The sequence below is a fragment of the Stegostoma tigrinum genome, chromosome 15 (genome assembly GCF_030684315.1).
Source record: "Stegostoma tigrinum isolate sSteTig4 chromosome 15, sSteTig4.hap1, whole genome shotgun sequence".
NCBI classification, from domain to species: domain Eukaryota; kingdom Metazoa; phylum Chordata; class Chondrichthyes; order Orectolobiformes; family Stegostomatidae; genus Stegostoma; species Stegostoma tigrinum.
Window position 1 is genome coordinate 45,343,118 of NC_081368.1, and position 27,027 is coordinate 45,370,144.

The window sequence follows — 27,027 nt, forward strand, 5'->3', positions numbered from 1 at the left end:
ATCTATGCTATGTGGACTACACCGTTCAAAAGACAGCTCACCATCACTGCAACTGAAGGACAGCAATTTCCACTCTTGCTTGCAAAACTCACATCTTACAAATGATTCAAACTATAACCAATAGTTACCTGAAATGTAGAGATCGGGAAAGTTCTAGGTTTTATGTTAGTTACGAGTCTTCATGATGTTGGTAGGGCAATATGCCCCAGTATTCCTGGGTTAAAGGATCAACCAAACAAACTCCTGAATGAAGTCTAGTAAACTGTGCAGAAGTATATGCAAGATTATCAGATAAGATTGGGCTTTCGAAGTTCCTTTTCAAGAGATAACAAAATCATTTTCTGTATGATTGATTTCTCTCAGGATAAAATTATCAATAATGTTTAACATTAACTTATTAGTAAACTAATTGCTGGTCTTAGTTGAAGCGTTTTAATTTGGAAGCTTGTCTCCAATCTCCCATAGACACTAGGTTTGGAATGTGAATAAAAGCAAAATATTGCAGATGTTTGAATTCTGAAATAAAAAAAAACAGAAAGTCCTGGAAAAACTCAGCAGATTTGGGAGCATCTGTGTAGAAAGAGTCAGATTGGACAGAAAAAGTTGTCAGTTTCTCTTTCCGTAGATGCTGTCAGACCTGTTGAGTTTCTGCGGCACTTTTAGGTTTTTATTTTAGGGCTTGATGAGCTGTAAATATTTTAAGGCAAGTGCCAAAAATTCATTTTACAAACCACAAAGTTCTACCTTGAAATGGAAGTTAGTTATTACCTTTTTTTTGGCTAGGTCTACAATGCCACAGTTTTCCTTCGTGCCTCATTTTACTTGGACACTTCAGAGATGTAGGCAATTGCATATCTACCAAAGATCATTTCTGTGGGGCATTATGACTGGAGCTGCTTCTAGAGCCATGTTATATTAACAATAGATGTGTGTTCGGTGGGAGCTTTACCTAGTGTCAGTTTATCTCAAGACACTGTGGAGTCTTCTCCATAATTTTCCACCATGACAGTTAATAGATGTAGCACCACTGTAATTCTAACTACCCAAGAAAATGACAGCAGAATGGCAATTCCAGGGCAACCACGACAATTAAAACGCTAAGCAGTTTTAAAATGGTGAGAAATGGTGATTCTTGTGTGTAAGTTTTTACAGGACAATCACATCTAGGAAAAGTTTTGAAACTAAATTATTTATTCTCACTGGAAACATCTTCAGCTTACAGGCTATTATGCATGGGTTCCTTAAAATAAATATGTTTTATAGTTTTCACAGCAATTAAATAAAACTTCTGCATCAAGAGAGCCAATATCACAGGTTGTTGTACATCTGTAGTCTTCTAGTTAGGAGAACTACATTTATATTGAACTTCTTCGGAAATATTCACCAGTTACAGGTAGCTAGATTTTAAAGTGCTTTTATCATTTACCAGGATCCATCACGGTCTCTCACTCTGCGACGTCCCAGATTTCAAAACCATGAAAACCCATGTACCTTTCCCAGCCTTGCACTTCGATCCTTTTTGTAATTTGGGCGGAGGATGGGGGTGTTGGAGCAGTGAAATGAATTAACATAGAATGCGTTGTCTGTTGGCAATAGATCGGAAACTTTGAGAAGTGAGTTTATGAATTACAAGTCTGTTGGTGACTGATTTGCTCAAGATCCGAAAATATTCAAGTTGCACGGATGCTAAACGCACTGTGGAGAACACCTGGTGGCTCGATACTTGGAAATGATCTGCAGAACTAAGTCTAGTGCGACACAAGATGGTGAATGCGAGCATGTGAGTGTGCAGGAGTGAAGTTCCTAACGGGGGAGGATATCTGTCTATCCGAGGATGGAAAAATGGAGCGCAGCCTTGCATCCTCTCTACCTTGTGTCGGTTTTTGAAAAACTTAAGTGCAGCTCTGCATAAGTTGGTGATTAGGATGTGATTGTTTTTGGTGTTTTGCTTTATAAAAAAGGTTGACCATTATGAGCTACGATCTGTGGGAAAGGAAGACATTCCGCCCACCCCCCCAACCCACCAAGTTTGCATTTTATTGAAGTGAAATTATGGTGACCAACCACTTGTATTTAAGATTTCAATTGCTTTATTTAGTTGCTGCATTCCTGCCATTTTTTTAATGAATGCTACTTCAAAAATTAATTTTGTTTGGTAATTTTAACAATTTATGGGCCCCACTCGATCATGCCACTCTAGTTAAAAATAATTTATCCACGAGGTGGGATTTTGCAACAACAAAAAATCCAAACCGCCAGGTCTGCACCGCGGTGGGAGGGCTGCGTTTATATTAAAGAAGAAGCGATGACAAAATGTCTATCTGACAGAAAATAGGGGGTCTGGGTGAGAAGGGTCATTGCCCTTTTAAGGGTGGAGGAGGTTGTTGATACAGATGACGGAAATTGTGTTACAGGGCGGCGGCGTGGCTGCGCAAAGACACTCCGGGGAAATCTCAATTTCTTCACCAATCACCCCCGACAAATCCCTCCGGCTGCTCTTTCTCCCCGTCCCCGGGATCGTCAAGCAGTCGGCCATGAGGAGGAGCGGGGGGGTCAGGGAGAGCTTCAGTCATTAATAGGCCCCGAAGGTAAGACTGTACCCGGGCTCTGGTGTGGCGGAGAGATCGGGCTGGCTTTGTTTCTGATGATGATGATGGCTTGGGGATCGCACGGAGACACACACAACACACTCAGAAATGTGTGGAGCGCAGTTGACCGGCAGCTGAGCGCAAGGGGGTGCGATCCCCAAGCAGCCCGGGCTCGCACAGACAGATCGCGAACTCCAGAGCCTGGCTCTGTCACTAATACCCGGGGCTCTTCTCAATGTTCTTGTTCGCCCGTCCGCACAGGCACCCTACCAAACGGGGTCAACTCTCCCAAGTTTGACTGCTCCATTTCAACCCAGCACTTGGCGTAATTTTCCAATAAAATCGACCAACTTCGGCCTTATCTGACAACATTGTAGCTTTTATTTGGAGGGGGGAAATGCACAGCATACGATAACTTCATAGTTTAGAATAATTCTGATGTAGCAGTGGACAAACCCGCAACTCAGATTAGACAAAGTTGTGAGAATGTAGTTTGGTACTGTCTTAGCACCCTTACCCCGCTTTCTAAATTTAATTCACGCCTTCAGTGTATGTTAAGGCGAAGAACACACAGCGATCCCGGGCATCGGCCGTATCAACTCGGAATCGATGCAAGCAATCTTGAAAAAGTTGTTGTGAAGTGGGCCCGAATCGCGTTAAGTGGGAGAGTCGAATGAATGGATCGGGGACAAATGAGATCTGATGGGCAGGAACGATGTTATCTCTTTTGCAGGGAGTGTACTGTACAAAGGGCAGGACTGTTCAACCCACATCGTCATACCCTAAAGAGGAACCTTCCATTTTTGTTTTACTGTACTGGCTCACCAAGGTCACAGGTTGAAGCGTGTGAATGAGTTGTAGCAGGGCAGTGCTGTGTGCACTGAGCGTTAGATGGTGAGGGATTGCATTGTCTCTAGAACATCGGACAATTGGCAAAAAAAGACACTTGGCTGTGTTCAGTCCCCTGGCCCTGATGACATCATAAATTAGGAGAGTCAATTAACAACTTCTAACAAGCTCCAAGTATAATTACAGTTGCAAATTGATTATAAACTATTTTTGTTGCATTCTCAATAGTTTTACCCTGAAATCAAACTTTTGTTCTCCCTTTTTCTAGTGTGCTCACTAGATGCAATGGAGGGAATGTAAGTATATAAATGAAAAGGTAATAAGGCTGTTAGCCATATCTGACCTGAATATTGGATAGCTTCTTTAGTATTTTGTTACATTGTCAGTAAATAAACTGTTTAAAACATGTGTATGTGAGAAATGTTGCAGGCATACAGCAGATCTGCTAGCATGTCAACCAGAAAGTTTGGTCAGCATATTAAATATGTTGAGCTTTTGTGAGGAAAGCTCTGACAATGAGTCCTCAGCTGTAACTTTATTTAATCCATCTTCAGATGTGGAGGACTTGTTACACTTTTCTTGGTATTCCAGCATTTCTTTCTTTTCATCTCCAATCAGTGTGTAAGCTAGTTTCAGTTCTTTTTTGGGTTGAGGCTTGCAAGATTAGTCTTTCTACAAAAAACTGTATAAACCTTAGTAAATCTGTCTCTTTATTTCTTCATAGTATCTATTTTAATTTATTTGATTCTTAAAACGATAGCTGACACTGCATTGCAATAAGCAGTGAATAGTGACTGAAGCCAACTATTATTCTGCGAAAGGTAGGATGCATTACCTCTCTTTTCTGATGTTCACATGTGGGAAGTGCTCCCTTTGGAGGGAGAGAAGATTGGAATATTTAGCATATCTTACAACACAGATATAGTGATCTGATTGACTGTTAACACAAATGTATAAATTGTCTAATTCTGTAGAGCATGTGTGGTCCACCAAATGATAACGTGTAGAGAATCTTTTTGCTTAAAGTGAAGTATCCAGTATTATTTTAGACTTGTACCAGTTTAATCTCTGCATACAATATTATGAAAAGGATTTCTCATGTCCTTACTATTTCAGCATGTTTCTAGGATGCAATGAATTTACTCTAATAAGGTTGATAGTATTCTATTGGTCGTTAAACATAATATTAGGGTATACACTTGTGATGTATCTGCTTCTCAGGTGCACTGGTGACACTGGTTTTCCGACTGAAAGATGGTATGTGGTGATTATGACCTGCAATAGTTCCCAGGTCATTGAATAAAAAGAAAGTTTGCATTCAAATTGCACCTCCTTGACACATCCCTAAGGGCTTCATAACCAGAAGAAAAGAATTGCTAGTTATGTCACTTGTGATGTAGGTAAAAACTCAAAGCCAATATGGCACAACTACCATACAATAAATATTAAATCTGTTTTTGTGGTATCGGTTCATAAGGATCTTGCCAGGACATCTGCCCATCTTTGATTACTGTTTTGGCAGCTTTTATAACCTCCCAAACATGGACAGGACCTTGATTTATTATCTTGTCAAAAAGATGGTGCATCCACCAATACTGCTCACTTGTCAGCTAGATTCTATGCTAACTTTTCTGAAGTTGCCTTTAAGTATCCAAGTTGTTGAGTTAGTAGTGAAAGTGTTTCCACTGAGCAAAGCTGATACTATGAAGTATCTTCCATGTTGTATCTGCTAATGGTATTTCTGATCAGGTTTGGAACTACTTACGGCGCTTTTCTTTTTATCTGTGCCCCGTCTTAACTGGAAATGGGACAAGAACAAGGGGTGTGGGATAGTGATACGTAAACAATAACTGCTTCTTCGCAGCGGTGCTTTACAGTTTTTAGTGCATCCTTGTGCCATTATCTCATTGAATTGCACTTTCTTTTTCTGTCATTCCTATTCAAGAACACTTAAAACTGGTCCATAATCAATTTGGACATTCAAGCGTTCCAAGATATTCATTTGTTTCTTTTAAATGGAAGAAATATCACATTCTTCCCACTTAAGACTTGCTGTCAATATGGTTGTTCTGAGGAGAAAAAAAACTTAGACCTTTAGATATACTTGTTTTGAGGAGATCCAAACAAGTTATTGCTCTGATTTATGGCTATTAACAAGAAGAACTGAGTACCTTTGCCTTATGCCTTCGATCCCAGATGGTTGGTTTACTCCCGCAGAGCAAGTTTGCATGTGACTGTCAGAGTCAAAGTTATTTTCCACATGGTGGTTGTGAATTTAAATCTGTGCTTTCAAGTAGTGAAACAGGGAAGCAGTGTTAAAATCTTTTGCTTTTATGAAGCTGTACCTGGAAACCACATGTACAGTTTCATTCTCAAACTTCTTATTCACGTAAACACCAGGCTGTGAAGTCACAGAAGTTTGAAGTAAACAATGAAATTCCTGCCTTTTAAAAAAAATGACATGGGTATAAAGCAGTGTTTATGTAATATTTATATTTACTTTATTGCTGAAGCTGAGAAAGATAGGAATTTCTCACATTAGTAATTCACAACAATTTTGTTTTCCTATTCTTTAGTGTTTAAAAGATTCATTCATAAGTAGAAAGTTCCTCTGAAATAAACTTAAATCTTTAGGATTCAAGGAACTTCTTCCAAAACCAGAACAACATTTTGAAGACCAAGGCAGACAGTGCAGGACATCACAAATAGTATAAGATTACAAGGTAAATCAAGAAATGGTTTGGTCACACCAAGTTTAGTTTGAAATAATTGTAGATTATAGATGTAATGGAAGACTGAAGAAGGTTAAGAGATTCAATTTTTTAGCTCACACCAAAGAAAGTATCAGGGTTGGAGATTTTGCAGTGAGATTAATTTTTGACAGTATGAGAATGGAGGAAGTGTTCTGTTAGAATATTAGTCAGTCATTTCTTAAATACTCATCTGGATTCTCGATCTGAAAGAGAGTGTAAACTGAAGACTCTAATGGATTAATAAAATGTATCCACTAGCTGTGTCACTATGTTTGTATTGAAAGTCCAAGAAGTGAATACAGTTGGGATTTTGTAAATTGTATTTTCCTTTAGAAGTTATAGATCATTTACTTCAGAGCTGAGAAAAGGAGGATCAATTTCAGGAAAGCCTCGAAAGGCTTTCTTGGCTTATGACATTCAACTGTCCTTATTTTTGAAATTTGTGTAAAATGTGAAAGACATTTGGATCTTCAACTCTGAAAATAAATTTTGTGACCGGTAGTGTATAATAGAATTCTGTACTCAGTAGTGACTTTGCTGGATAGTTAGGGAATTGCAATAGGGTGTAATAGATCTTTGTAGAGCGTACAAAATGTTTTAGGCTAATAGAAGAGTCTTTTATTTACGTCAGAGATAATGGGAACTGCAGATGCTGGAGAATCCAAGATAATAAAGTGTGAAGCTGGATGAACACAGCAGGCCAAACAGCATCCCAGGAGCACAAAAGCTGACGTTTTGGGCCCAGACCCTTCATCAGAGGGTCTAGGCCCGAAACGTCAGCTTTTGTGCTTCTGAGATGTTGATTCGCCTGCTGTGTTCATCCAGCCTCACACTTTATTATCTTTTATTTACGTACCTCCTTTTGTGATGTTGCTACATCCTCATGCCTCTCAAATGTTGAAGTGATTTTGAAATGAAGTCACTGTTGTAAGGTAGGAATAATGGTAGCCAATTAGCAACAAGGTAAATGACTAGATAATTTGCAATTGGCGTTTTTTGTTGAGAGAGACAATGGTGGCCAGGACAAGGGGAGAATTCCTCTACCTAGTTTGAAAGACGTCATGTAGACTTTTGTTTGAGTGGAGATACAGGAGATCATTTTAATATCTCATCTGAAAGACAATCACCTGTGACAGTGCGCTACTCTGTCAGTACTGCACTGAAGTATCCACTTAGGTTTAATTTCCTGGAGTGGCACTCGATGACAAATTTCTAACTTAGGGTGAGCGCTACTATTGTGCTAAGTCTGATACTGAGATTGTTAAAGAAAACTGGAGAATTCTAACTGTTATTCTGAGGCATGCCAAATCAAAAAAGTTGTGGATCAAATTGGAGTCCATGTGGTCCACTTACCAAAGTATTGTACCAGACTTGATGCATTATCATAAGCATCACTTAGAAAATAATTATCTCACTCTTTGAAATTTAAAATAAAAACACATTAATCAAAAGTAAAGTTTGCACAAATGTAAAATTTTGCAGATGTTAGAAAAACAGAAAATGTGGAAATAATGGTTTACATAGACAAAGTTAATAGAGTTTAATGTTACAGGTTGATTACTCTCTGTCAGTTTTGTGTTGTACACTGACAATTGTGAGGAGAGGTATAGACTAGAGAAAGAGTATTGTGTTCAAGTCTCGATCTACAGAAGGCCTCTGCAGCAAATGTTAGTGAGTTGCTGTTGTTGAGGTGCCCAGAGATGTTAGCATAGAAAAGTCAGTTGCTTTTAGTTTCTGTAGTCATGAAGTTACAAAATTAACAGAGGAGTTCAAAAGTAAGGGGATGAACAGAGATTCAGCTGAAGTTGAAGAAAGGTGCAGTGTAAAGTTTAAGACAGCAAGAGGCCGTCTGAGAGGGGCTTTCCGAGGATAGGGATAGAAATCATCTCTCATCAAACTTACATACTTTGTGCTCGTAATGTGTTCACAAGACAAGTGCATCTTTTACTTACTTTCAGTCCTCCCCTACCAGCTGCATGAACAACTTTTTATATGTTTAAAATAACACTTGAATTCATATGGCACTTTTCACAACCACTGGATGTCCCAAAGAGCTTTACAGCCAAGTAAGTCCTTTTTTGAATTGTGATGTAAGCAACACGGAAATCAATTTACACTTAGAAAACTCGACAAACAACAATGTAGTCATGACCAGATAATCTGTTTTCTTATGTTCTTAATTGTAGGATGGATAATGGTGAGGATAATAAGTGTTGTGTCTTCTTAGAAATAGTGCTGTGGGATGTTTACATTCACCTGAATGGGCAACTGGGACCTCAGTTTAATTTTAATACAGCAACTTACCTCAAAGGTGGCATCTCTGAGAGTGTAGTGCTCTGCAATACTGCAGTAAAGTAGCAGTCATGATTCGGTGCTTAAGTAAGACTTGAACCTGGAACCTCATGATCCGTACGTGAGTATATTAGTAACTGAGCCACGGCCTTCAGTGTTATGAGAAGTTAGTTTACATTTTTTTAAAAAGGTCTTGAGCTGTAATGGAATATGTACTGAAGTTTTCAACATTCTTCAATGTCTGATTTTACAATTCAGATTGATACTGTTTTGCAATCATATATCCACATATTAGAACACTGAACGGTACAACACAGGTACAGGCGTTTGGCTCACCACGTCTGCACCATTCTAATGGCTCAGTGGTTAGCACTACAGCCTCACAGCGCCAGGGACCCAGGTTCAATTTTATCCTCGGGCAACTGTCTTTGTGAAGTTTGCACATTCTCCTCGTGTCTGCATGGATTTCCTCCGGGTGCTCCGGTTTCCTCCCACAGTCCAAAGATGTGCAGGCTAGGTGGATTGGCCATGCTAAATTGCCCATAGTGTTCAGGGGTGTGTGGGTTATAGGGGGATGGATCTGGGTGGGATGCTGCAAGGGGCAGTGTGGATTTGATGGGCCGAAGGGCCTGTTTCCACACTGTAGGGAATCTAATATAATCCAACCTAAACTAATCTCATCTGCTTGCACATGGTCTATATCCGTCTCTTTCCTGTTTTTTCATGTTTCTGTCTCTAAATGTCTCTTTAACTTTGTCGTATTTGCTTATACCACATCCTCTGGCAGCGCGTCCCAATTTTTCCCCATCTCAACTTAAACCTATGCCTCTTATATAGTTGATATTTCCATCCTCGGGAAAGAAGACTCTGACAGTGTCTGCTACAGATAGGATGTTGTTAAACTCGAAAGGGTTCAGAAAAGATTTACATGGATGTGGCCAGGATGGAGGGTTTTGAACTACAGGGAGAGACTAAATAGCCTGGGGCTACTTTTCCCTGGAGCGTCAGAGGCTGAGGGGTGACCTTATAGAAATCATGAATAGGATGAATAACCAAGGTCTTTTTCCCATGGTAGGGGAGTCCAAAATTAGAGGGCAAAGGTTTAATGTGAGAGGGGGCAGATTTAAAAGGGACCTGAGGTACAACATTTTCACGCACAGAGTGGTGCATGTTTGGAATGAGCAGCCAGAGGAGGTGGTGGTGTTGGGTACAATTGCAACATTTAAAAAACATCTAGATGGGGACATGAATAGGAAGGATTTAGCGGGATACGGGGCAAATCCTGGCAAATGGGACTAGATTAGTTTAGGATATCTGATTGGTGCAGCCAAGTTGGGCTGAAGGATCTGTCTCCATGCTGTATAACGCTGTGCATCCTATCATACTTCTCATGATTTTGTATACTTTAAACAGGTTTCCCCTCAACCTCTGATGATCTAGCAAAAACAACCTCAGTTTGTCCATCCTCATTATAGCTGCTACATTCCAACTCGGGCGACATCATGGTAAACCTTTTTTGCACCCTTTTGATACCTCCATATATTTCCTTTAGTGTAGTGATCAGAACTGCATACAGTGCTCCAAATTTGACCAAACTAAAGTTTTATACAGTTGCAAAATGACTTGCCAGTTTTTACGCTCAGTGCCCCTACTGATGAAGGCAGTCATACCACATACCTTCTTTACCACATCTTATATACTTGTGTCGCCTCTTTCGGGGAGTTATCGACTTGTACCCAAGATCCCTCTGTATATCAATGCTCCTGCTATTTACTGCACACATTCATCTTGCATTTTACCTCCCAAAATGCATTACCTCACACTTGTCTGGATTAATTGCATTCTGCCATTTCCCTGCCCAACTTTCCACCTGATGTATATCCCATTGAATCCTTCGACAATCTTCCTCACTATCCACAACTCCATTAATTTCATGCCACCTGCAGGCTTACTAATCAGACTGCTTACATTTTCATCCAAATCATTTATCACAAACATGGGGGGTCCCAGCACAGGTTCTTACAGAATATTATCAGTCTCCACAACTGCCCTCCATTTTCTCTGACTAAGCGAAATGTGAATCTAACTTACCAACTTACCATGGATCCCATGTGAATTAATCTTCTTGATCAGCCTACTATGAGAGACCTTGTCGAATTCTTTAGTAAGGTCTATATAGACAACATCCACTGCTCTGCCTTCATCAGTCATCTTCGTCACTTCCCCAAAAAGCTGAGTTTGTGAGACAAGACCTCCCCTACACAGAGCCTTTTTGACTACCGCTAATAAGTCTGTTCTTTTCCAAATGCGAGTAAAACCTGTCCCTAAGAATCTTCTCCAGTAATTTCCCCACCATTGAAGTGATGCTTACCGGACTATAATTTCCTAGATTGTCCCTGTTGTCCTTCTTAAACAAAGGAATAATATTGGCTATTTTGCAGTCTTCTGGGATCTTGCCTGTGGCTAAAGAGGATACAAAGATCTCTGCCAAGGCCCCAGAATCTCCTCTCTTGCCTCCCTCAGTATCCGAGGATAGGCCTCATCAGGCCTTGGGGACTTAATGTGTTCTGAAAGAGAAACCAAGACTCCAATCATAACAAAAAATTGAAATAAGGAACAAACATGGAAGTTGCTGGAAGTTAGAGATCCTGACAAAAACATTTCCTACCCAAAATTCCACCATCCCCATCTAATCTGTGGAAACCAACCAGTTGATGATTGGAACAGAAACAGAAGTTGCTGGAAAAACTCAACACGTCTGGCATCATCTGTGAAGAAAAATCAAAGTTGATGCTTCGGGTCTGGTGACCCTTCCTCAGAAAAATCTGAGAATTCTCAGGAAGGGCCACTGGACCCGACACGCTAACTCTGATTTTTCTTCACAGACGATGCCAGACCTGCTGAGCTTTTTCAGCAACTTCTGTTTTTGTTCCAATCATCAACTGGTTGGTTTCGATAGATGGAATGGGGATGGTGGATTTTTGGATAGGAAATCTTTTTGCCAGGATTCCTAACTCAGAATCCAGTCTGATGTGACAGGCCTGCCTTCCAGTTATAGAGCCATAGAGTTTTACAGCGTGGAAACACACCCTTTGGTCCCTGCTGACCAGATATCCTAAACTGATCTAGCCCATTTGCCAGCATTTGGCCAAATCCCTCTTAACACTTCCTATTCATATACCCATCCAGATGCTTTCAAATGTTGTAATTGTACCAGCCTCCTTCACTTTCTCTGGCAGCTTGTTCTACACCCTCTATGTGAAAAAGCTGCCCCTGACGCCCGTTTTAAATATTTTCCCTGTCACCTTAAACCTATATCCTCTAGTTTTGGACTCCCCCACCATGGAGAAACGATGTTTGCTATTCGCCCTATCTGTGCCCCTTATGATTTTATAAACCTCAGCCTCTGAAATACCAAGGAAAATAGCCCCAGCCTATTCAGCCTGTCCCTACGGCCTCCAACCCAGGCAACAACCTTGTAAATTTTTGCTGAACCCTTTCAAGTTTCACAACATCCTTTCTATAGCAGGAAGACTATAATTGAGTGCAGTATTCCAAAAGTGGCCTAACCAATGTCCTGTATACCCACAACATGACCTCTCAACTCGTATACTCAATGCACTGACCAATAAAGGCAGCATACCAAACGCCTTCTTCACTATCCTGTCTACCTGCAACTCCACTTCCAAGGAATTATGAACCTGCAACCTAAGATCTCTTTGCTCAGCAGTACTCCCCGGGACCTTCCCATTAAGTGTATAGGTCCTGCCCTGATCTCCTTTTCTAAAATGTAGCACATCACATTTTTTTAAATTAAACTCCATCTGCCACCCCTCAGCCCATTGGCCCATCTGATCAAGGTTGTATTGTACTCTGAGGTAACGTTCTTTGCTGTCCACTACAGTACCAATTTTGGTGTCATCTGCAAGCTTGCTAACCATTACCTCCCATATTCACATCCTAATCGTTTATGTAAATGACAAAAAGTAGTGGACCCAGCAGCAATCCTTTCCCAAATGACATTCCCAGGTAGCCATGGGCCCAGGTAGCGAGTCTGCAGGTGCCACTGGGAGCATGATGGGGTATGTCCAGTTGCTGATTCGATGATCCTGATGTGGTAGGAAGACTGGCTTAAACAAGGAACAAGAACCTGGGAATCCCACAGGAACATTTCTATTTCTCCTGGCCTATATGCAGTGCTGTTAAAGCAGTTGCCTTCTCCTAGAAGTTGTCTTTACTTTCCCTTGGAGTAGAGGGTTTTCTGAGAAATGAGCACTATTGCTAACCCTGCAACGCAGGTGAAATTTGAGACCGCTAACCTCATTAAAATGTTAACTGTCCCATTGGAAATAGATTAGCATCTAGTCTAATCACTGTCAAACCTGGTAGTGTGCAGATTTGGAGAAGTTTGATATTTTATCAGTTTTATCTTACTGAAGCTAACTCATCCATTGTTGCAGGTTAAAATTTAGCCTAATGTGTATGTGAGCTGAAGCTGGAAAGGACATCCGGATTTTTATTTTTAAGGCAGTTGGAATTTCATGGTGGGAGTTGGAAGTTGATGCCAATGCTTACCAGACTAGCAAATATACATGTTTTGACTTGGGCAAATTTTTGCTTATGTGGCATTTTGCTCCTAAGATTTCTTAAAGGATAATGCAATGTTTTAATATTCAAGTTGACTGACTTCATCTACTTTGTAGACTTTTTGCCAATTTGAAATATGTTAGTAACGTCAACTGAACATTTTTTAAAACTTTGCATCCAACACACATCTGTTGGAATTTCCTTAACTCACTTTTCCTTCACAAATATTCAGATGACTGTTACTTTGCAAGCAGTTGGAGGAACAATGTATTTCAGTTGAATACCTTTATAATTTGTACAGATCAAAATAAAAACTGCCATTTTCACCCATGTGCAAAATAATTACTTTATTGTTGTAGAATGAGAATAATAGGTTAGCTGAAAGATTAGTTAACTTGGTGATTTTCTTTTTTGGTTTCTCCCATCCTGTCCTGAAGTAGCTGATTTATGATGAGGTACATTCCAACAGTGTCTGTTTGGACAATCAAGACAATGTTTATGGAAAACAACCCATTTCATAACAATATCAAAACCAACATTTTGATCTTCTGAAATTTTAACAGAAAAATAGGAAATTAATTAAAAATGGACTAAAAGTCACACCATGTAATTGTTAGTAGGTTAGAGCATCAACTTCACTTTGGGTTCCAGCTGAGCTGAATTCTGCCCTTCCCAAAATTTAACAATTTTTTTTTAAGCAAAGGTCACTAGGTAATGAATAAACATAGGGATGCTGTCTTATTTTGTCTGCTGTCTAAGCTTAGATTTTCTATTATATTTTGATCAATAACTTGTTGAAGTTTGCTATGGCACTGACGTTACTGGCCTTATTTATGAAGTAGGAGTAACACTTTGACATCTATCTATATATGAGATTCATTATTGTTCTAGCTGGGCAACAAAACCAATTACTACCCTAATTGTCTCACACTTGACTTATGAGAATTTGGGTTGTGCTTGCAGAACCTTTGAGGGTAAATAATTCTGAATTAACTGCAATTGATAATCATTGTAAATAAAACAGAATTTCTTGTTTACTCTACATTGTCTTTTTCAGAACCCCTTTGCTGTCACAATCCACTTGAAAGGTAGGGTGGTCAGGGCCACAGATATCTCTGTGATTGTCCTTTATACTTGCCTGAATGGAGGCATAAAAAGACAGTGATGTGTGCATATGCATGTGTGATTTTTGATACATGAATATTTGTGATAACTTATTCTCAATTGATAATGCTGATGAGTGGCTTCACAATGATGCTAGAGGAGGAGGTACAAAATATAAATATTTGGCTGTTTTCTCCCCACCCATCTTTGGCAACCTGTTTAGTTGTACATCATCGTCCCAACATGGCTCATCTTATTTACAGGTATCTTTAATTGCAACAGTAAAATTGGCTTAGCCACAGATTGTTTCACACCCATTCTGTGATTGGTTGATACCAAGTGTGAGTCACATGGAATAAGTTGTTGGAATGGAATCAAATATAGCCATATAGATTTTGTATTGTATTGTGTAAAGCAACATTTGATAAAGTAGTCTATGAGGAAACCAGTGGACACCGAAGCAGAAAGAAAGGAAGAAGTTGGGTCAGGCACTCAGTCACAAAGTAATAGTGTAAGTAGGTAATTTGTTCAGAGACTTTGAAAGTTGCATTTGCTTGTCCACAATACAGTTAGCTTTGCTTAGAATTGTCACAGTGCACTAACTAAGTCAAGTTGAAAAGGGCTGACTGGCAACACTGAGCCTCAGTAAAGCATACAAACTGCTGTACAAACATTGTACTGTCAATGTGAATGCGACTCTTGTAGGTTTAAATTAGACAATAAAGGACTGTTTATTGGAGTTCTTTAAAATCACCAAATTTTACAGTACAGAAGAAGGCTATTTGACCCGTCGTGTCTGTACTAGCTCCTGAAATAGCGACCCAGCTAATCTCCACTCTCCAACCCTATCTCCTTGGCCCTCTAACTTCATCGTTTTCTTAGTTTCTACTACAAAAACGTTTAAATTGCTGAAATATGCAAACATTTTGGTTATGGCTGATACCATCATTCCATTTCTTTTATTTGGAACAAATAAAATGCTTAATCATTCAAAAGCTTGACATTTAAAGAAACCGATATATGGATTGCACCATCATGGCTTTTATTTGTGCCTGATGAGTAGCTGCTGGTTTACATGTATGTCACAATGCAACACTTGACGTATTCTCTTTGGAATCTTACTGAAATTCCTGCAATTGCTGTTACACTGAACACATACTAGGGCACATTGCTGATTTTGGTTTTTCTACGAAAATAAATTGCTTCTGACTTGCTTGACACTCACACTAGGGACCTCCCTGGTGCCTTTTGTATCCAGTAAATTTTAAAATTCAGTATAGTTTAAACAAGAAATAAGCAATTTTTTGGTTGAATATTTGCTCAATTCAGGAAAACCTTCCCCAGGTCAGAAAGTAACAAATATAACCCCAATATTAAAGAAGGGAGGGAGGCAGAAAACAGAAATGAGGCCAGTTAGCATGACATTGGTCATGGAGAAAGTGATGGAGTCAATCATTAAGTTGATTGTAGTTACGTACTTAGAAAATCTCAGTGTAATCAGGAAGAGTCAACATAGTTTCATCGAAATGAAATTGTATTTAACCCACTTATTGGAATTCTTCGAAGGAGTAGCTTCTGTTATGAATGTTTGGAAATGGTATAGGTACTGTACTTCACCTTTCAGAATGCAATTAACGAGGTGGCTCGCAAAGATTTATTGCACAGAGTAGGAGCTCATGGTATAGGGAGCATGATTAACATAGATAGAAGATTGTCCGGCTAGGAGAAAACATAAAGGATGCATAAATGGGCCTTTTCTGATTGGCTGGATGGGATGAGTGAACATGCACATTGATTTGTGCTGGAGACTTAACATTTTACAATTTACATCAGTGCCGTAACTGGACAGAAGCTAAGGCATACAGTTGACAACAAGATAGGTGAGAAGGTATGTTGTGAAGAAGTCATTATGAGGTTGCAGATGGAGATAGATAAGTTGAATGAGTGAGTGGGCAGAAATCTGACAGATGGAACATAATATGGAAAAAACATGAAGGTTTTCACTTTGGCAGGGGGAATGAAAATGCAAAATATTACTTAAATTGAAAACAACTGCAGAATCCTGAGGTACAGAGGGATTTTTTTTCTATTCCTTCACAGGATGTGAGTGTCACTGGCCAGGCCGGCATTTATTGCCATCCCTAATTGCCCAGACCACATTGCTGTGAGTCTGGAGTCACATGTAAGTGAAATCAGGTAAAGATGGTCCTTTCCTTCCCTGACAGACATTAGTGAACCAGTTGGGCATTTTATACAGTCGTTTCATTGTTATTATTAGACTGTTAATTCCAGATATTTATTGAATTTAAATTCTACTATCTGCCATGCAGGATTCAAACCGGGTTCCCCAGAACTTTACCAGAGTCTCTGGATTAATAGTCTAGTGATAATACCACCAGGCAATCTCCTCTACATTTGGGTATTCTGTTGCATGAGTCTCAAACAAGTTGGTACGCGGATATTGCATGTAACCAAGAAGGTTAATATGTCCATAAAAATGTCCATATTTGTGAGAGAAATTGAACATAAAAGTAGGGATGTGATGGTTCGCTTGTCCAGGGTATTGGTGAGACTACATCTTGAATCCTGTATGCAGTTTTGATCTCCTTATTTAAGGAAGGATGTATATGCTTCGGGGGCAGTTCAGAGGAGGTATACTAGATTTTTCTGGAATGAGTGGATTGTTTTATGAGGAAAGCTTGGACCAGCTGGACTCGTTTCAGCTGGACTTTGAAAGAGTCCGAGATGACTTGATCGTCTGTAAGATCCTGACTGATCTTGACATGGTGGATGTGGAAAAGTTGTTTCTCCTTGTAGGTGAGTCCAGAACTAGCCACATCATCAACTATAATTAGGAGTCGTGCTTTGAGGTCAGAGATCAGAATTTTTTTCTCTCACGGAGTTGTGTGACTTTGAAACTCGTTGCCTCAGAAGACAGTGGTGATGGGGGTCATTAAACATTTTTAGGACAGTGATAGATTGATACCATTATCAAACAAGAATTTGTGGTTAGCAGGTGCAGATGGGAATGTAGAACGTGAATCACAAACAAATCAGCCATGATCTTGTTAAGGGTTGGAGCAGCCTTGTGAGACTGAAAAGGTCTACTTCTGCCCCTCTGTCATATGTTTGTATGTGAACCCCTGAAAAGTCAAAGTATCAATCCTTTTAGAAAAGTTATACAATTATTATCTCTTGGCAACAATTACTGTAGCAACAGTACACTTTCCCATTGTGCCTTTCATTGAAGCAGACTTCGGGGAAAGTGGGTGTTGCTGGGAAAGCCTGCATTTATTGTCCTTCAGGTGATTGTGTCAAACCACATTTTTGTTGTTGCAGCCAATGTAATGTAAATACACTCACTGCGCTATGAGCAGCAGAATTCCAGATTTTTGATTTGTAACTATGAAGGAATAATGACAGAGCTTCAAGTCAGGATGGTGTGTGACTTGAAGGGGAACTTATGGGTTCTCATGCATCTGAAGTCTTTGTGGTCTTGGATAATAGAAGTCATGAGGTTGGAGGATGGTGTTGCAGTGTGTCTTCACACTTGTACACATTCCAGCCATGGTGTGATGGTGATGGAGGGAGTGGATGTTTAAGATAATGGATGGAGTGCCAATCAAGTGGGCTGCTTTGTCCTGAATGGTTTGAGGCTTTTGTACATTTTGGAGCTGCAGTCAGCTAGTCAAGAAGAAAGTATTTCAATACATTCCTGACTTTTACCTTGCAGATGGTGAACAGTCTTTGGGGAGTCACGATAATTTACCCACCACAGAATTCCAAGCCTCTCACTTGATCTTGTAGCCACAATATTTATGTGGCTGGACCGATGAAGCTTTTTTTTAAAAATGATGAATGCAAGGCTCTTGATGGACTCAACAATGGTAATGCCAATAAGAGCTGATCAAAGTCAGTTTTACTGGAGGTAACTATTGCTTGTGGCACAAACACTACTTGCCATAATTAGCCAAGTCTGCTATTCAGATAAGCACAGACTGCAGCCTAACCTGAGGAGTTGTGAATGGAGCTGAGCACTTTTTCTGTAGTCATTAGCAAGCATTCTCAACCGTGACCTTATGGAGAGCAGTTCATGGATGAAGCAGCCGAAGATGGTTTGGCCTAGGACAGTATCCCAAAGCAACAATGTGCTTTTGAGACGCAGTGGTAATGTCCCTACCTCTGGTAAAAGAAGCTTGAATTCAAGTCATAACTGCTCCAGAGGTGTGGAGGAAGACCTCTGAACAGGTTGATTAGAAGAACCTAAAGGAGCTTTGAGATTCTTGTGGTGTATTGGTGGTATCTTGACTTCTGAGTCAGATAGTTCTCATTCAAGTCTCACCTGCTCCAGAGTTGTATAATAACCATCTTTGAATAGGTTGACTAGAAAATATTAACCCTGTAGAACTCCTGCAGAGATGATTGGACTAGCGAGACAGGAAATGACATCACCAACCCAAGGAAACCTAACCAGATAAATAGAAAGCGGGACATAACACCAGCGCTTCGTCGGAGGCTCACTGATGATGTTACCTAGAATGGTGACGAAACGTCTGAAAACTAACCTTCCAGCTCAGCGAGCAAACTCACATCCATGATTGGACTCTAGCAGTCACAACCATCTTTGTTTCTGCAAGGTATAACTCCAGCTAGGGGAGAACTTTTCTGCAGTTCCCAATGATAATTTTACTGGGGGGTCTCTGATGCCACATTTGGTCAGATGTTGCCTTGGTTCTGAGAGTAATCACCCTCATCTCATCTCTTTTCTTTCTTTGCACCAATTCTGTCATGAGGTCTAGAACTGAGAAGTCTCGAGTGGTTTGGTTGGAACCCAAACATGGCATTGATAAGTGGGTTACTGCTTAATTGGAGTTACCACTCAAATAATGTATATTACACCAGGAAACGACAAACACAATTAGATGATAGAAACTTAAAATTAGTCAGATGCTACTAATATACAAATAGGGTGAACCTATTTGTATCAAATTTCTGTGACCACAGTTTTAATGTAGGTCATTTAATTTTGTACGTGCTGTTAGTATTTTCACTGGAATAATGGACAAAGTGTGATGTCAACACCCATTAATGTGTAGAATTTTAACTGTGTAGCACATTCCCGCTGGCAGAGCAGGAGTGGATACCACCCCTACTGTCTTGCTTGTTCCTAAGCAATTTCGATTAAAATTGAAAGTGCTGCTGCGTGCATGTGAAAATGTGCAATAAAGGGATGGGAGCGGTTTTCATTGGTGAAAGCTGCTGATAATGCCACACTGTCCACGATCACTCCCAGTGGAGATAATTGAAATGTTTTATGTAAACTCAGCCCTTGTAAGGACTGTGCCAGTCAGTACCCTGAGATATGGCCAATAATAATACAGCCTTTAGGTCTCTCATTTTCTTTCTTTGATTGGCGGGTCAGACCATGCTGAGGATAATGAATCTTTTCCACTTCATCCCTCCATGCCCTGAACCTACCCTTTGTCCTCCCTTGGTTTCTTCTTCTACTCCTCAACACCCTCCCACCACTGACTTACTCCTGTCAGCCCCAAATCTCCTTGCAAGCTGCTGTTTTGTTGTGTCAGAGAGTTCAACAAGGAAAACCATTGGCTTCTAGCACAGTTGCACGAACCGACCATTGCATGCCATCATTAATCAATATGAAAAGGAATGCCACAATATTTTCATGCATTGCTAACTTTATGAAGGTAGAACATAATTCCAAAATGTCTTAATGTGATGGGAATTCATGGCATGCGAATATGTTACAAGCAGGTACTTGCACCCGGGACAGCATGAGGCCTGATCTACCACAAATGTTCCAAGATGATCTCCAAGTTTGAACCTACTGCCAGAGAAATGAATTTTAAGCTTCCGTTTAATTAAATCATTCAATCAGCCAGGTTTTTCACTCTTTCACACCCCATAAAATCAACCACGTATTTCCAACTGTAATTTCTAAGCCACTCTGATACAATGCTAATTAAAGAATAGAAGAATGTCACCCGAGAGTGTGACACTTTTCATTTCCCAAACTTGTTCAGATAAGGTTGTCAACAGTTTTACATCTAGTTTTGGGCTCATTAAGAACTGATTTGGAAATGTTTCTTTATAACCAGGGAGGAGAGACTTTTCTTCTAACAGCCCAGTTCATGTTAATGTGCAGGTTTAGAGGAGAAGTCAGATTTGATGTAATTTCATTTTTGCGTTAGATCAAAGAAAAATATTTTTTCTGAGGTGGTACAGTGGCTCAGTTACCTCTGCTGTCTTACAGTGCCAAGGACAGGGGTTTGATTCCAGCCTTCAGTGATTGTCGTGTTGAGTTTGCACATTCTCTACATGTCTGTGTGGGTTTCTACCAGGTGATACACCTGGGAGTTTCCTCCCACAGTCCAAATTAGGTGAATTGGCCATGCTAACTTCTCCGTAATGTCCAGGGATGTGTACGTTGGTTGGATTAGTCATGGGAAGTGTGGGGTAATGGAGATTGAGTTGGGGTCTAGGTCTTGGTGGGATGCAGTTAAGAAAATCAGTGCAGATTCAATGGGCCAAATGGCCTCTTTCTGCACTGCAGGGATTCTGTGACCCTCCATGGTACTTTATGCATATATAAGAAGCAAGAGGTAGCAAGGAAAAGGATAGACCCTCGCAAGGACAAAGTTGGGAATTTGTGTGTGGAGCCAGAGTTCTTAACAGAGCACAGTACACCATATGAACAGGCCCTTTGGCCTACCAACACAATAATGCCTTTCTAAACTAAAAGCCTTTTGCATCCACACGGTTCACATCTGTCTGTTCCCAAACAGTATTCGAGAATACTTTACATCATTATTCACAAAGGAGAAGAAATGTGGATGGTGAGTCTAGAAAGGGGAATGTTGATATTGTAGAATATGTTGATATTAGAAGAAAGAAGGTGTTGGATGTTTTGAAAAGCATTAAGGTATACAAGTCCCCAGGACCTGGTGTGTTCAATCCCAGAATACTTTGGGAGGCAAAGGAGGAAATTGCTGGGGCCTTGTACAAATTGTTTATAACCTCTTTAGTTACAGGAGAGATCCCAGAGGACTGGAGAAAGTGAATGTTGTTGCTTTGTTTAAGAAGGGAACAGAAATAATCTGGGAAATTACAGACCGGTGAGCTGTGTGCCAGTGGTAGGTAAATTACTGGAGAAAACTCTTAGGGACAGGATTTACTCATGCTTGGAAAACTAGCGACTTATTAGGGATAGGCAGCACGGCTGTTTTGTGGGGGAAGGTCATGTCTCACAAATTTATTTGAGTTTTCTGAGGATGCAATAAATGTGATCGAGAGCAGGCTGATGGATATTCTCTACATGAACTTTAGCAAGGCCTTTGACAAGTTCCTCAAGGCACGCTGATACTGAAAGTGAGATCACACGGGATCTGGTGAGTTGGTAAAGCGGATACAGATGTGGCATAGTCATAGAAGACAGAGAGTAGTGGTGCAAGTTTATCTTTCAGGCTGGATATCTGTGTAATTCTGCAAGGATCAGTGCAGATGATTTTGAGGGGAATGTACATGGTCTGATTAGTAAGTTTGCAGTCAACAAAAAGATTAGGGGAGCTGTGGGTAGTGAAGAGGATTGCCAGACCATCCAACAGGATACAGACAGGTTGGACACTTGGGCAGAGAAATAGAAGTTGGAATTTAATCTAGACAAATGTGAGGTGATGCATTTTGGAAGGTCTAATGCAGGAGGCAAATAGACAGTAAATTGAAGAATCTTTAGAAGCATTAACATTCAGAGGGATCTAGGCATACAAGTCCACAATTCACAAAAACATAAGTTGATAGGGCGGTCGAGAATGTGTACGGCATGCTTGCCTTCATCAGTTGGGGCATAGATTATGAAAATTGACAAGTCATGTTGCAGCTGTAAAGAACTTTAGGCTAAATTTGGAATATTGCGTACAGTTCCTGACACCACACTGCTACAAAAATGTGAAGGCTTTGGAGATTGGACAAACATGGTTTGCTTTTACACGAGTGGCAGAGGCTGAAAATCAACCTGATAAAAAAGTTACAGCTGACTAGGGATCCCATGTGACTTCGTCTTCTGTATTAGCCAGCCATGAGGCATGGATAGTTAGAGACTTTATCCCAAGGTAGAACTATCAGTTACTAGGATATATGGGTTTAGGGTAAAAGCGGACAGCTTAAAGGAGATGTGAGAACAGCTTTTTTACACAGAGGTGTAAGTGACTGGAATGGACTGCTGGAGGACGTGGTAGCAACAGATACAATAGCAATGTTTAAGAGGCATCTTGATAAATACATGAATAGGCAGAGGATTGAGGGATATGGATTATGTAGAGGCAAGAGTTTTCAGTTTAGAAAGTTGTCACATGTCAGTGTAGGGTGATCTTAAGGACCTGCTCTTGTGCCATACAGTTCTTTGTTCTGTTTATGCCCTGCGTAGCTAACTTCTCCTCTACATCTTATGTTCTTAAAGGATGGTGCCCAGAATAGGAATCAATACTGTTGCAGATGTTTCACCATTTAATGATTATGTATAAATTTAAGTTGATGTCGTTAGCAAGTTTTAGAAAAGTTTTAGTATAATTTAGTGGGTGTCGGTTAGCTCAGTTGGCTGGATAGCTGGTTTGCGATGCAGGGCGACGTTAACAACAGCATAGTTTCAATTCCAGAACCAGCTAAGGTCGCCATGAAAGTACTACCTTCTCAACCTCACTCCTTGCCTGAGGCATGATGACCTTTAGGTTAAACCAGTCATTTCTCTCTGATGAGAGAGCAGCATTATGGTCCTCTGGACATTTGGTGACTTTATGTTGTTTGGTGTTTTTTGCAAATATGAGAATGTTAAACTTCAAATTTAACTCTGTTTACACTGTTAACGCTGATTAGCTAACACATTGGATGGCAAAAGCGATTTGGAACAAAAGCTCCCCACGCTACCGGCCAAGTGAGGAAAAGAGCACAAGGCTTGAGTATTTTATTGGGTCCCTGGAAATGAATGTATGCTGCTTCTACCAAGTTAAAATTACTCACATGTTTAATTTTTATAAAACCAGAAACTGCCAAATTTTGGAAGGTAGATAAGGTGCCCACTTGTCTGTCTATTCTAAGGCCTATTTGACCAATAATCCACCTTCACAGCCATTATGTGCTGGGTAGATGTTAGAATTGAGAATGTTATTTTGTTTAAAATAATTTTGTTGGGAAGCCATGAAAAGTAGGGTGCATAATTTGGAATTGCACAGTACACTTCAGGGGTACCACCCCAATATTTTACTCCTGTTGTGTGCCTCTGGTGGTCTTCAAAAGTACAGACTGACACCGTGTCGCCCTCCCCCAGCTTCCTGATTCCTTTCCATTCGAAACCCTAGACTTAATTCTGTCTGGTGGCAATGTTTTCTTCATCCTGTGGTTTCCTTGCAGTCCCAGTATCACACTATTAGTGGAATCTGGTGGTGCCTCCACTCGCTGAGAGGTGGAAGACCAATTCTCAACTTGTTTAGGCTGGCTGGATTGTGTCATTCATTGCAGCGGCCTTATTGCAAGTTGATTGGTTTGAGACTAACGTATCTCCCAGTGTCCATGTACTATGATCACGCAGAAACACGTGCACATTTACCCAAGCCCACCTGTCTGTAAAATCTGGTCACTAGTGTTCCATTCAAGAGCCGAAGTGAAAGGCAGTTCAAAAGATTCAAGGACTGTAGCAGTTAGTGCCAATAATTAGAACTGAAGTAATTATAAATATTTGACTTTCTATGAAATACTGTCTCTGTGTCCATAGATAACGCTGTTATTTGCTAAATTCAATGACAATTTTCTGCCCAGATGTGAATGAGACATTGAAAATTATTGTCTGTTTCAGCCAGTTGAGAATCATTTCATAGTCAGGGCTTCCTCACTTAAGGGAGTGAATTCTTAATTGATCAATTGAAGATATTCTATTTAATTAGATAATTTGATTTTTTTTAAAACTGGTACTCAAAATAGTATACATTTTGTCAGTAAAGTAGAATTTTTCTGTTGCCGTACTATTGAATCTGGCCACTGGTTTGAAAGCAAACATAAAATTGAAGTTACCTGTTTCTTTCCCCTTTATTATAACCAATACATCTATTTTTCCAAAATAAAAATTGACTGTGGTATATGACAGTTGGTACTTTAATGCATTGCAATACATTTTTTTTACTCATTTATAATATAGTTGGTGCATGGGTCCCCCTAGTGGTAATGTAAATTCATACAGTTTTCATTGGCATAAACTTTTCAATCTCACAATTTTAACATAGTGTTTAGCAATTTTACTACATTAAACATTGAACAAATTCTTTGGGATTGTAATATTCACTTGTGCTTTGGAAAGTATTGTAAGTAGGTAATATATTTTTGTGTTTTTAAATTCATAATATTGTAAATGGAAGAACTATGTTGTGTTATTGATCAATATTGCTTTCCCTTACCTTACTACTTCTCCTTAATATGAATATGCACCAGTAGTTTTGCTTTCAAAAATAAAAGCATTATTCCAAACCACTGATCTTAACCTATCTGCTCTGCAGGTGTGGAGTTGGTGAGCAGGTAGAACTGGGAAAATTGTGTTATTGGCTCACTGTTGTCTGCTTGCCTGCCTACCATTTCTAGATGACCGTGATCAGAAGCACTTCCTGTAAAAAGACATGTCGTCTTGTGAATTACATTCAAATATAGGTCCAGTTACATCATATCGACCCCCATGCAATCAGTGTTAGATCAACAGTGCTGGTCAGAAATCCCATCTAGCAGCTGGCTTGTTGCAAAAAACCTGAGTGGCATTAGCTTCATAAACTATCAGATGTGATTGCAAATTGCAGTTAAAGGGACACACAGTTGGACACACTGAGGCCAGGGGTGGCACAGTAGTTAGTGCTGCCTCACAGCGCCAGGGACCCAGGTTTGTTTCCAGTCTGGGGTGAATGTCTGTGTGGAGTTTGCTCATTCCCCCCACGTCTGCGTGGGTACCCTTCGGATGCTGCAATTTCCTCCCACAGTCCAAAGGTGTGCAGGTTAGGTGGATTGGCCAGGCTAAATAGTCCCATTGTCTCTAGGAATCTGCAGTCTAGGTAGATTAGCCATGGTAATTGCGGGTTGTGAGGGTGTGTATCTGAGTGGGATGTTCTTCAGAGGGTCAATGCACACTCGATGGGCCCTTTCTGCACTGTAGGGATTCTATAATTCTATTAGTATCGTGTGACACAATGAGTATGATACTTATAATGGATGCTGTTTTTGTTTTGGATGGACTAATATTTGGTGAAGAAGCAGCATCCTGAGAATCCAGCATGAATAGCAACATGTGAAGGGAGCTACTTAAAGAATGTCTTACTGAGTATTAAAGGGTCGATAGGCAAAATGATGCATCCATGAATATTTCAGAAGAACAGCATAAGTGGAGGCTGTATTTCACTAGGGAGGATTGTCACTGATACACACAGCCTTCTGCAGCAAGATCCACTGCTTCAGGGATGCCACTTTTATCATTTTTGCTATAGGTTTCATCCAGGCTACAACATACGATATCTACATATCCCAGTTTGCCAAAACTACATAAAACAGTATTAATGATATCAGTGATAATGGGAACTGCAGATGCTGTAGAATCCAAGATAACAAAGTGTGGAGCTGGATGAACACAGCAGGCCAAGCAGCATCTCAGGAGCACAAAAGCTGACGTTTCAGGCCTAGACCCTTCATCAGAGGGGCCCTGATGAAGGGTCTAGGCCCGAAACGTCAGCTTTTGTGCTCCTGAGATGCTGCTTGGCCTGCTGTGTTCATCCAGCTCCACACTTTGTTATCCTAGAACAGTATTAATGCCTACTTTTCCAGATGGGTACCACAGGCCAGAATGGGAACCTCTGGAATTTGTAGAAGTGGTTCACTTTTTTCATTCTGCAGCACAATGGGCAGTATAGGTAACTATCAGAGTACCACCAGTCTAAAACAAATTACTGATCATTTATTTCATTTCTGTTTGTGTGACTTGCCAATACACTTAGTTTCCCTATATTAAAACATTTCAAAAATACTTCATTGACTGTAATGCAGTTTTTGGATTTTCCAAAGTCATTAAAAAGAAAACATGGAAATGCAATCTCTTTCTTTATCACGACGTTTTTTTAACTCTTGCTTGCCGGGACATTTATTCTGTAGGGACAAATGTTAGGATTGGGTGGATATCAGTAGGCCGAGGCTAACAATATTTTCACCAAGGTAGCCTGCTAAAATGATATTTTGATAAAATACTAAAATGATAAAAGGATGCTTCTTAGCTTCAAGGTGTTTAGAAAAGTGATGGTAAGATGAAGAGAAGCTCCAGTGTAAATTTATTTTTAACTTTGTTAGGTTACTTGTTTTGAAAGCAACTGAGGTGCTGTAAGCACACTCCTGTTTTCTATGTTGGTTGCGTTTATGTGCCGTGCCTGGTAATCAACCTGTACCAGAGGTTTGCACAGTTGATATTATGGCTTTGGAAAAAAATGGAGGTATCTCTGTTCTTGATGGATACATCTGATTTTGCATGTGTCTTTCCTTTCCATTGCAGGGATCCAAGAAAATAGGCAGTGGGATCTTTCTAAATAATATTTGTATTTGTATTGAAATCTCATAACTTAGGATGATGGGTCCAATTGTGGCTTCAGAATTACATTCCCTGTTGATATCAGTTAAATCAGCAATTGCATTGATCTCAAATTGAAATAGCATATAAATTACGAAGTGCAAGAAATACCCAGAATTATTGCCTCTGACCTGGTTGAATAGCTGCAAGATGCTGTGTGAAATTGAAAAAATATCTGCACAGCATCAGTAAGGCAAAAAAA

The 27,027-nt window shown here is 40.0% G+C and overlaps 1 protein-coding gene across 4 annotated transcripts in view; it reads left to right on the top strand.

The window, feature by feature from the left end:
• bcorl1 (BCL6 corepressor-like 1) overlaps positions 1-27,027 on the top strand; it is a 231,868-nt gene that overhangs the window by 86,540 nt on the left and 118,301 nt on the right. For 2 of the 4 annotated variants that reach the window (XM_048544496.2, XM_059651461.1), the window contains exons 1-2: positions 2,414-2,588; positions 3,706-3,733. The exons of the other annotated variants lie outside the window; for them this stretch is intronic. The gene's annotated coding sequence lies outside the window, so the exon portion shown is untranslated. Of the gene's footprint in view, positions 1-2,413; positions 2,589-3,705; positions 3,734-27,027 lie in introns of those variants that run through there. 4 annotated transcript variants of the gene reach the window in all.